Source organism: Lampris incognitus, chromosome 1 (genome assembly GCF_029633865.1).
Source record: "Lampris incognitus isolate fLamInc1 chromosome 1, fLamInc1.hap2, whole genome shotgun sequence".
NCBI lineage: Eukaryota > Metazoa > Chordata > Actinopteri > Lampriformes > Lampridae > Lampris > Lampris incognitus.
The window spans coordinates 31,858,357-31,872,165 of record NC_079211.1 but is presented as its reverse complement, the minus strand read 5'-3'; the positions used below and the strand labels follow the sequence as shown (position 1 = coordinate 31,872,165).

The 13,809-nt window shown below is 47.2% G+C and overlaps 1 pseudogene; it reads right to left on the bottom strand.

The window, feature by feature from the left end:
• Positions 1–1,962: 1,962 nt before the first annotated feature.
• LOC130110316 (uncharacterized protein K02A2.6-like) lies at positions 1,963–2,512 on the bottom strand (annotated as a pseudogene).
• Positions 2,513–13,809: the final 11,297 nt, after the last annotated feature.

Here is a 13,809-nt window from a genome sequence, read left to right as displayed (position 1 = left end):
ACATTTCTGCTGTATTAAATCTTCCTGACAACAATAAATCCTATTATTTATACTCACTACGATATGGCCTGAAGAACATGTGCATCAGCATACATCCAAACAGCGTCTGTAAATGTGAACAGTTTTTATAGCCTGTCTGCCAGCATCTAACCTGACTAAGCGTGCCCAGGCATGCCTAAGACATTTGCATAGCACCTATACTGTGTTCATGTCCAGGTATACTTGGACTGACCAAAACAGCTTGCTTTGTGGGCTATATATTAGTAGACTTAAAATATGATGGGAAATCACAAAAATAGGTTACATCTAAAAAATGGTATGTGATAGGAAATTCTTAAGGTGGTTTCCGTGATCAGCATTCCAAAGTCCATAAAATACACCCAAACGTGTTCAGGAAGTACAATCTTCGTTGTCCAGTGTTATTTTTGAGTTCAACTCGACATTGTCTATGATTATCTTTAATTATTTTTCAGGGAGCAAAACGTTGAAAAATGTGCTCCAGTGTTATTTATTTACTGAGTTTATAATCATAGTACGTAGCCCACATCGCACTGATGATGTTAGAGCGCCACCCCATGTCAAAACTATCACATTGAAAATGGTTCAAACCAGTGAAACCAGTTTCTGAAAAGCCCCACGGGCCTTTGTGGTCTTGTGCAGATCAAAAACTAAGAAATCCTACCTCCGGTATAATGACAATACATACATATAATATCGAGTGTGATATGTGGTTGGTATTTTTGAAGAACCACGGGGAATCAAGCACGTACAGGCTATGATTTGGAAAATGCATGACTAATTCTTCAGATATCTGTAAATGTGAACTCTTAATCTTAAATAATCTTAGTCTTTCATCTTAAAGTCGAATTGTTCAATTTGCTGCAGCAAAGGTGTTGTATCTTCTGAAGAATGGATTGTCCACAACATCTCAAACTTCGTTTCAACATTTTACTAACTTAAAGTGTGGCACCATCACACGTTACATTCACATGTCTAACGCTGTATCAACACCGAGCTTCCCGACGCCGTCTTCGGTAAGTCTTCTTCTACGGTTACAGAACATACTGGAACATAGTGACATAACAATTTAACGAGACCGCCGCCTAGTGGACTCTTCAGTAATAACCCATGTCATTAGGAAATAACAGTATAAATGCTAGGATACCACATCTCCCCCACCTTTAAGTCAACAACTCGTTACTTATAGAAAATACAAAATACCATAACTCTTGAACTCACAATAACCACATTACAATGTACAGTGCATCACATTACAATGCTCTGGAACCCCCTTTCCCCCTTTTTTATATCCTACTGGAACTCTTTTTGTGTTTGTTTTTCAAACTTGGAAGGTAAGTCCTTCCAGTGAGATCAGAGCTTTATTGTGGCTCCATTCCTGGAAAAGATCTCACTAACTAACAAAATCTCTGAGGTGCATGGGTGAACGTCTCGTCCTGTCTGAGCGTTGCACCTCTGGGGCAACAGGTGAGTCTGATTGAACCTGGATATCCGGGGCAGGCTGTGGCTCCGGTGGCTCACCTGAAGGTGATCCGTCTCCCTCAGTCATCACTGCAGGCAAGGGGCCCACAGAGCCTTGGTCAGTGTTCGGCAACAACACCAAGTCACTTTCAAACTCCAAGCTTGGCGCGGCATCTGTTAGTCTAGGTCTCACTTGATCCACATGCCTCTTCATTGTTTGACCACTTCCAACGAGCACAGTGTAGGATACTGGACCTGAGGAGCTCTCGATGACAGCAGAAATCCATTAAGGTCCATATGAGTAGTTTCTGATGAAAACGTCATCTCCTGGTCTGAAACTTCTCAGTTTCCTGTTTGTGTCATGAGTCCGTTTCTGCTTCCGCTGTTTTTGCTGCACTTTAGTTTTCACATCTGGCATGATCAAGTCCAAAAGATATCTGAGTCTCTGTGACATCATCAACTCTGCAGGTGACATGCCTGTTGTCACATGAGGTGTGATGGGATAACTGAAGAAGAACCTTGACAGCCTGGTTTGCACAGTCTCCCCCTCCTCTTTTTCATCCCATCTTTGAAGGTTTGGACCGCCCTCTCCGCCAGCCCATTAGAGGATGGGTGGAATGGCGCTGATCTCACATGACAGATGCCATTTTGTTTCATGAATGACTCGAATTCTGCACTTGTGAAACAGGTTCCATTGTCTGATACCAACATTTTCCGTAGGCCAAAGACACTGAAACTGATGTAGTTTCTCTATGGTAGCCTGTGATGTCGCTGTCTTCATCAGGTAAATGCCCATCCACTTTGAATGAGCGTCCACTATCAATAGAAACATTTCTCCTAGGAAAGACCCCGCATAGTCCACATGAATCCTAGACCATGGCAACTCTGGTCACTCCCAGGGGTGTAACGGTGCAGTTGGTGGTGCCTTTTGGTGTATCTGACACTCCTCACAAGACTGCACTGCTTTTTTAATGTCCTGGTCCATTCCTGGCCACCATAGATAAGATCTAGCCAGACCTTCCATTTTTGACATGCTGGTGTGGGTTTGGTGTAGTAACTTTAGCATTTTGTCTCTGTCTTTTGTAGGTATGATAACTCTGGCTCCCCAGAGCACACAGCCATCCCTCACGCTCAGTTCCATTCTCCGCTGAGGATAAGGCTTGAAGCAAGTGTGTCTCTGCAGCTCAGCCTTTTAGGACATAAGCATGGACTTGTGACAATATCACATCCTTAGCTGTCCAGTTTTGTATTTGGTTTGGGTCCACCAGTGTCTCATCTAGTAGATCCATCATCAAGACTTGTTGTTTTCTCCTCCTTCCTTAGTGTTTGAGACAGAGGCAGTCTGCTCAACGTGTCTGCGTTGGCATGGTGTTTTCCTGGTTTGTACACTATGTTGTACTCGTAGGCACTCAGGTGCACAGCCCATCTCTGAACTCTCAGGGAACCAATCTGTGGAATGGGTTTTTTCTCATTGAAGAGGTAGATCAACGGCTTATGATCTGTGTAGATGGTGGCATATAAGTACCTGTGAAACCTCTCAACACCAAACATACTGCCAAGCCTTCTTTGTCAAGCTGAGTGTATCTTGTCTCAGCAGGCATCAGTGTGTGTGACATGAATCCTATGGGCCTCTCACTACCATCATCCATCCTGTGTGATAAAACGGTGCCCACTCCATGTGGTGATGCACCACATGACAGAATCAATTCTCGGTCAGCTGAATGGTGAACTAACACGTTTGATGTGTTCAGTAAGGCCTTGGATTTATGAAAAGCATCTTTCTGCTCCTTTTTTCACTTCCATTGCACATCTTGTCTTAAAAGGTAATGCAGTGGAGCCAACAAGGTTGCTGGGTTGGGAAGGAATTTGTTGTAGTTTAGAAAACCTAAATATGACTCGAGTTCAGTGACATTTGTGGGAGCAGGAGCTTCCGGGATGGCTTTCACTTTTCTGTCCACATGGTGAAGTCCCTGTGCGTCCACCCGATGTCCCAAATACTCCACTTCCTCCTGTATGAAGGTGCACTTATTCCTCCTTAAGCACAGCCCAGCCTCTTCCAGCCTTGTCAACACTGTGTTGAGGTTTTTTAGGTGGTCTGCCTCATCCACTCCACTCATCAAAATGTCATCAAGGTACACTGCCACTTGTGGAATTCCTCTTAACAGACCCTCCATGGTCCTTTGGAATATAGCTGGTGCTGAGGCCACTCAAAACAGCAGTCTGGTGTATGTGAATAAACAATGGTGCGTATTCACTGTCAAGTATTTCTTTGATTCATCGTCCATGAGTACTTGCTGGTACGCATGACTCATATCCAATTTTGTAAACGGTTTTCCCTCAGGCAGTGCTGCGAAAAGGTCATCTACCCGAAGTATTGGATATTGTTCCAGTGAGGAAACAGTGTTCATGGTGAGTTTGTAATCTCCACATAATCTCACGATTCCCCCAAGCTTCAAGATTAGCACAACTGGGGCTGCCCATTCGGAATATTTCACCAGTGTGATTATGCCTTCTTTCAACAGTCTGTCTATTTCATCATCTACTTTTGCTCGCATGGCGTAGGGGACAGATCTGAGACGAAAGAATCGTGGGATTGGGTTGTCTTTCACATGGATGGTAGCCTTGGTACATTCAAGTGTGCCAAGCTCCTCTTTGAACACATCCTCATGTTGGTTTAACACCTGCTGTAGTATTCTTTTCTCTGCTGTGGTGTGTTGCACTTGACAGGCTTTGTGTCGGTGTTTGATTTCTCTCCATCTTAGATGTATCTCCTCCAGCCAGCCTCGTCCGAGTAAGGTGGGGCCATTCCCTTTGACCACAACCATGGGCAGTTTAGCGCTTTGCTGTTTGTATTTAACACTGACAAGTACTGCTCAAATCACCTTAATAGGGTCCCCTGTATAAGTCTCCATCTTGATTGTGACTGGCCTCATCCGAGGAGTTTCTTTGTCTTTCCACATCATTTGGAATGTTTTTTCATTCATTACTGTGAGACTGCAGCCGGTATCTATCTCAAAAGTAACACTTTTCCCATTTAGTTTCATCTTCACAGTATATGGGTCTACTCTTCTCAGGTGCACTTCACTCATAAGTCTCAATTTGAACTTCATGCACTTCAGTGTGAATGTGCCTTGTTCTGAGCTATCAGTGTTACTGTCATCATGCTTCTCTTGCACACTATGGGAACGGTAGTTTGAACTCTGCCCTTTATCTCTCTTTACATCAGCTACATTTTTATTCCATTTATTCTGGGTATTCTTGTTACAGCAAGCTCTAGCAATGTGCCCTATTTCCCCACAAGCATGGCATTTGTCTTGTTTAAACTTACATTCTAATGCAGTATGTTGTGCTTTGCAATGGCAGCACTCCCTCGTAGCTCCCTTGAACGCACCAGCCTCCTACGAGCCTTTGTTTACATTGAAGCACTTTGCCGTTGCACTGGGATTTTTGCAGATCGCGGGCATTTTTGTTTGCGGTCTCCGCTGCTACGGCAATTGACAAGGCTTTAACAAGTGTCAAATCCGCTTCTGCCAGGCGCCATCTTTAAACCCGGTCGTCATTAATCCCACAGACGATCCTATTTCTCCACATCTGCTGTAAAGTGTCACCGTAGTTACAGTCCTGCGCCAACCGACACAGCTCTGCCACATATTCAATTACTGATTCATTAGACTTGCGATTTCGGGAATCAAACTTGTACCTTTGCACAATTTGTACCTTGTACCTTTGCACGGCTTTGGGTCAAAGTGATTTTTCAGCAGCGCTACAAGTTGCTGGTAGGTTTTTGTCATTCGGCTTGTCTGGGCTGAGAAGGTTCCTCATCAAGCTGCATGTTGATGCTCCGACAACACATGCCTATCTCCATCGTCAATGGCATTAGCCGCAAAAAAACTGATCCAGTATTTCACAATACTCTTCCCAAGTTCGATTTTTGGAATCATACGCTGCGAGCGTGCCAGCGGTAGCCATTTCTTCAATATTTCTCTTTTCCCCGTTGTTAGCCGAAAGCAATCCTCTTCCTTTGCTAGCTTTAGCATTAGCGACCGCTAACCAACCTGACCCGTCGCGCTGCCGTCTGCTTTGTCATCCAAACCGGCATCGGTGTCCTCTTCAAAAGACGTTTTCCTCGTCGCCAAAAAGATGTTGTATCTTCTGAAGAATGCATTGTTTACAACATCGCAAACTTCGTTTCAACATTTTACTGACTTAAAATGTGGCACCATTACACGTTACATTCATGTCTCACGCAGAGCTCTCACGTTTGCAGAATTCCAACGTATGAGGTTCATCGACGGACAGATGGACGGACAGACAGTGCGGTCAAAAACGAAGAATACGATTATTATATTTAGTTGTGCTTGTTAAGTTTTGTAACCGGTTACTTTCTTGCCCGGTGCGGGATTCGATACGGGGTGTACTGCACCACAAAGCGACATCACTAACCGCTTGGCTAAAGGGTCAGATCTCTTAGCTAGGGGCTAACGTCTGTTATTAGTAGTTTACAGTCGTATTAACAAAAAACGAAGAATATGATTATCGTGTATTTATTTATTTTTATTTTTTTATTATGTTTGTAATTTGTCTTTAGTTAGAATGATTACACATTTTGGGGCGGCAGCTTTACTGTTCATTATTAACTTAATAGTTGACATGACGAAGCCACCATTAACGTGACATCTCGTGTGCCTGGTGTTCACAGAAGAGAGAAAATAGGACCGGAAACAGGGGAGTTGAATATCATTTTTAATTTCAGAAATCATTCTTCTAATATTGGCACAATATTCCTCATTTTTCAGTAGATCATCATTAAACTTCCAATAACCTTTGGAGTTGACAGGCTTCGTAGCTGGATTCAAAACTAACGAGACTAAACAACGGTCAGTGAAGGGGGCCTGTGCAATGGTAGAATTAAATGTAACTCTCATCACTGCTTCTTTGCCAAGCCAAAAATCAGTTCTTGACTTGCTGCTTGCATTAGGTTTAATCCAAGAGAACTGTTTTACATTCGGATTTAAATTTCTCCAAATATCAAGCAAATGGTTGTCAATTTTAAATTGTAAAATAGCTGGGTTGTAATGAAAATTAGCATAATTGGATGACCACCTATCAAACCCCTCATCAGTCATTAAATTAAAGTCGCCACCTACTAACACATAGTCAGTAGGGAAGGACGATTTCAATTAAACTATAACCTCTGTGATTTTAATTATACCTGTGGTGGACACGTATTGGGGACAGAATTCAACTCAGGAACTAAGGGTTAAGTCATGGTTGCCCTGGCAGGTTAACGCAGGGTTAAGTTATGGTTGTCTAGCCAGTTTTCTGGTTATTCTTGCCACCTCCGCTCAGTCGAGCTGTGGGTTTTGTTTGTCTCGCTGATTTACCGTTAATTAAAGAAAGTTGCCTACACGGCTAAAGTGTGAACCTACGGTCTTCTCCGTTACTTTGGCTCTACACTGGTGACCCCGACGTCGGTTTTCGGATAAGTTTTCTGAAACCACACACATTATGGCTACGAACGCCGTTGCAATTAAACTGCCGGAGTTTGGGGAGTCTTCCGCGGCTACATGGTTCGCGCAGGCTGAGGCACAGTTCGCGCTCAGAGACATAACAGCAGACGAGACCAGGTACTACTACGTAGCGGCAGCGCTGGGGGGCGCTACGGCTTCCAGGATAAGCGGTTTCATAACCAACCCACCGGCCGATGGTAAATACGCCGCACTTAAACATCTCCTCCTTGAAACTTTTGAACTGTCAACAACGGAGAGAGCTCGTCGCCTCTTCGCAATTCAGGGCTTGGGAGATGGCAAACCATCGGAGCTAATGAGCAGGATGTTAAACCTACTGGGTCAAGAAAAGCCATGTTTCCTGTTTATGGAGCTGTTTCTGCGCAACATGCCGCCCCACGTCCAGACTGCGCTCGCTAACTCCACCATCACTGATCCCCGTGAGCTGGCAAAGGAGGCTGACCGATTCTTCGTCGCTACACAACGTTCCTCCCATGCCGGGGTGCTGGCTCCTACCTTCACTGGCCCCCCGCCGACATCGCGGGCGTGGGCCGACGGTGGCGCCACAGCATCAGACCGCTACAAGCCCTCTGGACTCTGTATGTACCACGCTCGATTTGGTGCGAAAGCTAAACGGTGCCGTTCCCCCTGCAACTACAGGCCGACGGGAAACGAGAGGGCCAACACTCAGTAGTGGCCATGAGTGTTGGCGATACGAGCAGGCTACTCTTCATCCTCGACACCATCTCCGGTCGGCGATTTCTTTGTGACACGGGCGCACAGAGAAGCGTGCTCCCTGCTACTGACGTCGACATCATGGGCGGGGAGCGGGGCCCCCAGTTGGCGACGGCTGACGGCAGCCCTGTCCACACCTACGGCGAGCGGTCTGTAGAACTGTGTTTTGGTGGACAACGTTTCACGTGGGAGTTCGTCATGGCCAATGTAACGCTTCCCCTCCTCGGAGCTGATTTTTTGTGCGCTTACGGTTTGCTAGTGGACATTCAGAACAGCCATCTGGTCGATGCCTTAACCTTCTCCTCCTTCGCATGTACGCGGAGGGAAGCGGCCTATGCAGGTCTAGCCAACTCTCTCTCAGAGGCAGACAAGTTCAACCGCCTCCTCGCTGAGTTCCCTGACCTCACCCAGCCTACCTTCTCTGCACCCACCGCTAAGCATGGGGTGGAGCATCACATTGCTACGAAGGGGCCCCCGGTCTACGCCAGAGCCAGGCGTCTCGACCCCGCCAAACTCGCCATTGCCAAGTCTGAGTTCGAGCACCTGGAACGCATGGGGATCATCCGCCGCTCTGACAGCCCGTGGGCGTCCCCACTCCACATCGTCGCTAAGCCTGATGGAGGTTGGCGCCCATGCGGGGACTACCGCCGACTAAATGACGCCACCACGCCTGACCGCTATCCTGTCCCGCATATCCAGGACTTTTCTGCAAACCTGTCTGGCAAATGCGTCTTCTCAAAAGTCGACCTGGTCCGTGGTTATCATCAAGTTCCCGTGCACCCCTCAGACATCCCCAAGACAGCGGTGACAACCCCATTCGGCCTATTTGAATTCCTACGAATGCCATTTGGACTCAAAAACGCGGCCCAGTCCTTTCAGCGGCTGATGGATTCAGTGCTCCGTGGCCTTCCTTTCATCTTCGTCTATTTGGACGACATACTCATCGCCAGCGCCTCCGAGGAAGAACACCTGTCCCATCTTCATGCCCTCTTCACACGCCTCAGCCAGCATGGGCTGATCGTCAACCCGGCGAAGTGCCGGTTCGGGCTGACAGCCATTGATTTCCTCGGGCACCGCATCACTGGGGACGGGGCAGTCCCCCTGCCCTCAAAGGTGGAAGCGGTGGCGGCCTTTCCGCCCCCCCAAACAGCTCGTGCGCTCAGGGAGTTCATCGGGATGGTGACATTCTACCACCGCTTCATTCCTCGAGCCGCCTTTATCATCCGGCCACTGTACGAGGCGCTGAAAGGCATGTCCCCCAACCAGGCGGTCGACTGGACAGCAGAGCGGGACCATGCGTTCACCGAGACTAAAGCTGCGCTCTCCCAGGCTACCCTGCTAGCGCATCCTTCACCTACAGCGCCTATTTCCATAACCACGGATGCATCGGACTATGCTGTTGGTGCGGTTCACGAACAGTGGGTGGGGGGGGCTTGGCAGCCTTTGGCCTTTTTCAGTCGCCAGCTTACACCCCGAGAGCGCAAGTATAGTACTTTTGACAGGGAACTCCTCGGTCTCTGGCTCGCCGTCCGGCATTTCCGTTTCCTGCTAGAGGGCCGCGAGTTTACTGCGTACGTGGACCACAAGCCCCTCACGTTTGCCATGTCCAAGACGGCCGAGCCATGGTCCGCTCGCCAGCAGCGACAACTCTCCTACATTTCGGAATTCACCTACCTCTTCACTGTGGTGGACAGGACTACGCGCTGGCCTGAAGCTGTTCCCCTGGCATCCACGACGTCTGCTGATGTGGCCCGGGCTTTTATTGGGTCGTGGGTCTCACGTTTCGGTACGCCTTCCGACCTTTCATCTGACCGCGGGCCACAGTTTACCTCAGAGCTATGGAATGCTGTGGGTGAGGCTCTGGGCGTCAAGCTTCATCGCACTACCGCCTACCACCCTCAGGCGAACGGCCTATGTGAGCGCTTCCACCGGTCCATGAAGGCTGCGCTTCGGGCTACTCTCAAGGACTGCAACTGGGTCGACAAGCTCCCATGGGTCATGCTGGGCCTGCGGACCGCCCCGAAGGAAGACCTACAAGCCTCCTCTGCGGAGCTGGTGTACGGCACGCCGCTGCGAGTCCCAGGCGATTTCATGCCCAATGCAACGCGTCCCTGGTCAGCTGTGGACCAACGAGCCTCCTTGCTGGACGGGGTCAGAGCTTTCACACCCGTCCCTACCGCCCAACACGGCGCTCCGGTGTCCCAGGTGCCCCCAGGTCTGCAGTCAGCGGACTACGTGTTCATCCGTCACGACGCACACCGCCCCCCTCTGCAACCCCCTTATGACGGCCCCTTCCGCGTCCTGGAACGGGGAACTAAGCACCTGGTGGTGGATTTTGGGGGCACGGCCGAGCATGTTTCAGTGGACCAAGTTAAACCCGCACACCTGGACTTGACGCAGCCGTTGGAGTTAGCCCAACCTCCTCGTCGCGGTCGTCCCCCGGCTCCGCCTCCTCCCCCCGTGGAGGCCCGTGCTGCCTCTTCTGCTCCTCAGGCCGACCTCCACAGGCCCGCGTCAATGCCTCCCACAGACACTCCGGCCCCTGTTATCCGGAGCCGCCGCGGACGGCCTGTTGTCCACCCGCGCCTGCCTGACTTCGATTACTAGGGCGAATTCTGGGGGGGCTCATGTGGTGGACACGTATTGGGGACAGAATTCAACCCAATAACTAAGGGTTAAGTCATGGTTGCCCTGGCAGGTTAACGCAGGGTTAAGTTATGGTTGTCCAGCCAGTTTTCTGGTTATTCTTGCCACCTCCGCTCAGTCGAGCTGTGGGTTTTGTTTGTCTCGCTGATTTACCGTTAATTAAAGAAAGTTGCCTACACGGCTAAAGTGTGAACCTACGGTCTTCTCCGTTACTTCGGCTCTACATACCCATATATATTGACTAAGATAAAAATTAAATTGTCTATATCCACCACTAACGCTAACCAGTGTCCATTAATATCAGCGCTATGTGTCACAGCTTTACCAGCAAAATTGTTAAAACAGATTGCAACTCCTCCAGAATGGTTGGAACCATGGCTGAATAACATAGTCACCCCACTGATTGGACCAGAAAGTGGCTTCAGTGACGCATTAGTGAGTCTCTTGAAGAAAGCAAAAGTTAAACATTTGCCCTTTACAGAAAAGAAATAAGACTTTTCTTTAACATTGTCTTTTAAACCCCGGGTATTTAAGGAACAAAAAGAAATATGAGTATTCAAAAATAACATTTACCAACTCTACTGAACGAAAGTAGATATAACAACAAATGAATTGTAGAGTATTGTGTGGGGAAAATAGCAGAAAGAGCGAATAAAACGCCCCAAACAATTAGTCAGTGACATCTAATGTAATTCTGACTATTTAGTAACGTACGGTGGGTGTATTTCATACTGTAAACCTGCGTCCTTCCATAAAGGCGAAGGGGCGTCAGGTGTGTCTCCAGATCTCTTTTCTCTCAATGCACACGAGGAGCAGAATGACAAAATGACGTCTTGACGGTGAATATAGATAGATAGATAGATTGATAGATAATTTTATTAGCCACACGAATTTGTTTTTGGTACACTTTACATTTTACACTCTGCAGCACAATACATACATGGACAACAACAGACACACCATATATTATCATGAACAATACAGTTACACAATAACAGAAATAAACATATCAGGCATAACAGGTGAATGGTGGTATTTATGCCAATGGTGTGTGAGGAGGGGACTATAGGGAGGAATTCAGAGTCCCTATGGCTAGGGGAAAAAATCTTTGTGAAGCGTTTAGTTTTAGTTGACAGTGACCTATAGCGCCTCCCTGAGGGAAGGAGCTGGAAGAGTTGATGAGCAGGATGTGAAGGGTCAGAGGTGATCTTCTTTGCTCGCTTTACAGTCCGGTTAGTATGTAGAGATTCAACTGAGGAGAGTGGGTTGCCTATGATTTTGGATGCCTTGTTCACAATCCGCTGCAGTTTTTTCTGTGTTTGACTGTCTGTGCCGCCGTACCATACTGTAATAAAAGATGTTATGATGGACTCGATAATGGCTGAGTAAAACAGAACGAGCAATTGATGTTTAATCCGGTATTTTTAAGCTGCCTAAGAAAGTAAAGTCGTTGTTGAGCTTTTGCAATAATGTGTTCAGTGTTAATTTTCCATTTCAGGTTATTGCTGATGTATGTTCCAAGGAATTTAAAAGAGTGGGTGGTGGTGATGGGGTCTCTGTTCATTTGTTTGGGTGTTTTAGGATTCGGCATGCATCGGAAGTCAATAATGAGTTCTTGGGTTTTGGCTGTATTAAGCAGAAGATTGTTGTTTGAGCACTAAGTGACAGCTTGGTCTACTTCAGTGCGGTACTGGGTTTCATCATTGTTGGAGATGAGGCCTACAATGGTTGTTTCGTCTGCGTATTTTATTATTTTCACAGAGCTATCCGTGGATGTGAGCTGGGTGGTGTAAAGTGAGAAGAGCCAGGGGGAGAGAACACAGTCCTGAGGAGCACCTGTACTGAGGGTAAGAGGGTGTGAGGTTAGGTTATTAACCTTCACCCTCTGTGGCCTGTTCCACAGGAAGCTGCGAATCCAGTGGCATATGGCTGGGTCAATGTTCATTATCCAAGAGTATGGTTAAGAGTTTGAGTGGGTTGATGGAGTTGAAGGCGGAACTAAAGTCTATGAACAGGGTGCGTGCGTAGGTGTTTGGTGATTCTAGGTGTTGCAGGGCATGGTGCAGGGCTATGCTAACTGCATCCTCAACAGACCGGTTGGCTTGATAGGCAAATTGATATGGGTCCATCATTGGGGAGGTGCAGATTTCAAGTGTGCCAAAATGATGCACTCAAATGCTTTCATGGCCACAGATGTCAGGGCAACTGGTCTGAAGTCATTGAGGCAGATGCTCTTTGAGGACTTTGGCACAGGAATAATGGTAGAGAGTTTGAAGCACTGTGGGACTGTATATTGACTTAGAGAGGTGTTAAATATGGTGGAAAATATTGGGGCCAATTGTGCTGCACAGTGGCTCAACAAAGCAGGACTGAAGCCGTCTGGCCCTGCTGCTTTCCTAATGTTCAGCTTTTTGAATGTTGCTCCTTCTGACTCTTCTTTAAGCTGTGATCCTGCGACCTTCAATGTAGGCAAAGGGGCCTCTGAAGTATGCAACTTTATTGGCCTGTCTTGCTTTCTCGATCTGGGGCCAGAGAAGTTGTCTCTCCATCAAGTCCTCCCGGGTCAGATCCTCTGCAAAATGCACTCCGGCCTCCTTACACACAGGAAAGTCTTTAGTGTGTTTCCAAATCTCATCCCTCACATTGCGCATGGCGAACAAAATAATCATTTGGCGATGTTTGCCATCTTCTTTCCTTCTGACTCGATGCACCCCATCAGCTGCAACCTCCAACTTCTAATCCAAGTCAGGAGCAATGCTTTTCAGGAGCTGGATTGTCTGTGCTCTGATGTTTTCCAGTGTTTTCTCCTTCCATCCTTTAATCCTCAGACACCACCTTCGCTTGTATCTTTCTTGCTCCCTCGCTTTCATTTTTATCTCAGCATTCTCTTTCCGAAGCTGGTCAATGTCATTTTCCATCAACTTGATTTTTTCTTACATTCAGCGAGGTCTTCTGAGTTGACTTGCGTGATTTATGCTAGGTTCGCTATCATGGTGGTGTTGCATTTCAACTGGTCCTTGATCTCCACCAACTGGTCATCCAGTAAGGATTTTATGCCTTCCAAGATGGCTTTATTGGAGACATCACTTCCCTCTTTCTCTGACTTCTTTTTCTTTTCTCTGCATTCTTTTACAGAGTAATTGGAGGAGTCTTGTTCCCATTCCCTCTTGCTGCTGTTAGCATTCGGATCTACCTTCATGAAGTAGTTGTGTCCTATGTTTTCAAGTAGATTGGGAGGAGCTGAAGAACTCGAGGGGCGACCCTCAACAGGTTTCTTTGAATTTGGCATTTTAACAGCTTGAAATCCAGCTGTTTGATGTCGATACAATCATCTATTTTATAACTTTGGGCTGTAAGGAAGCAGAGCCACAAAAAGTTTCGCTGCTCATCCCGCCATCTAAGAAGAAAGGAAAAGAAGAACAAAACTAACGCTAGCTTTATA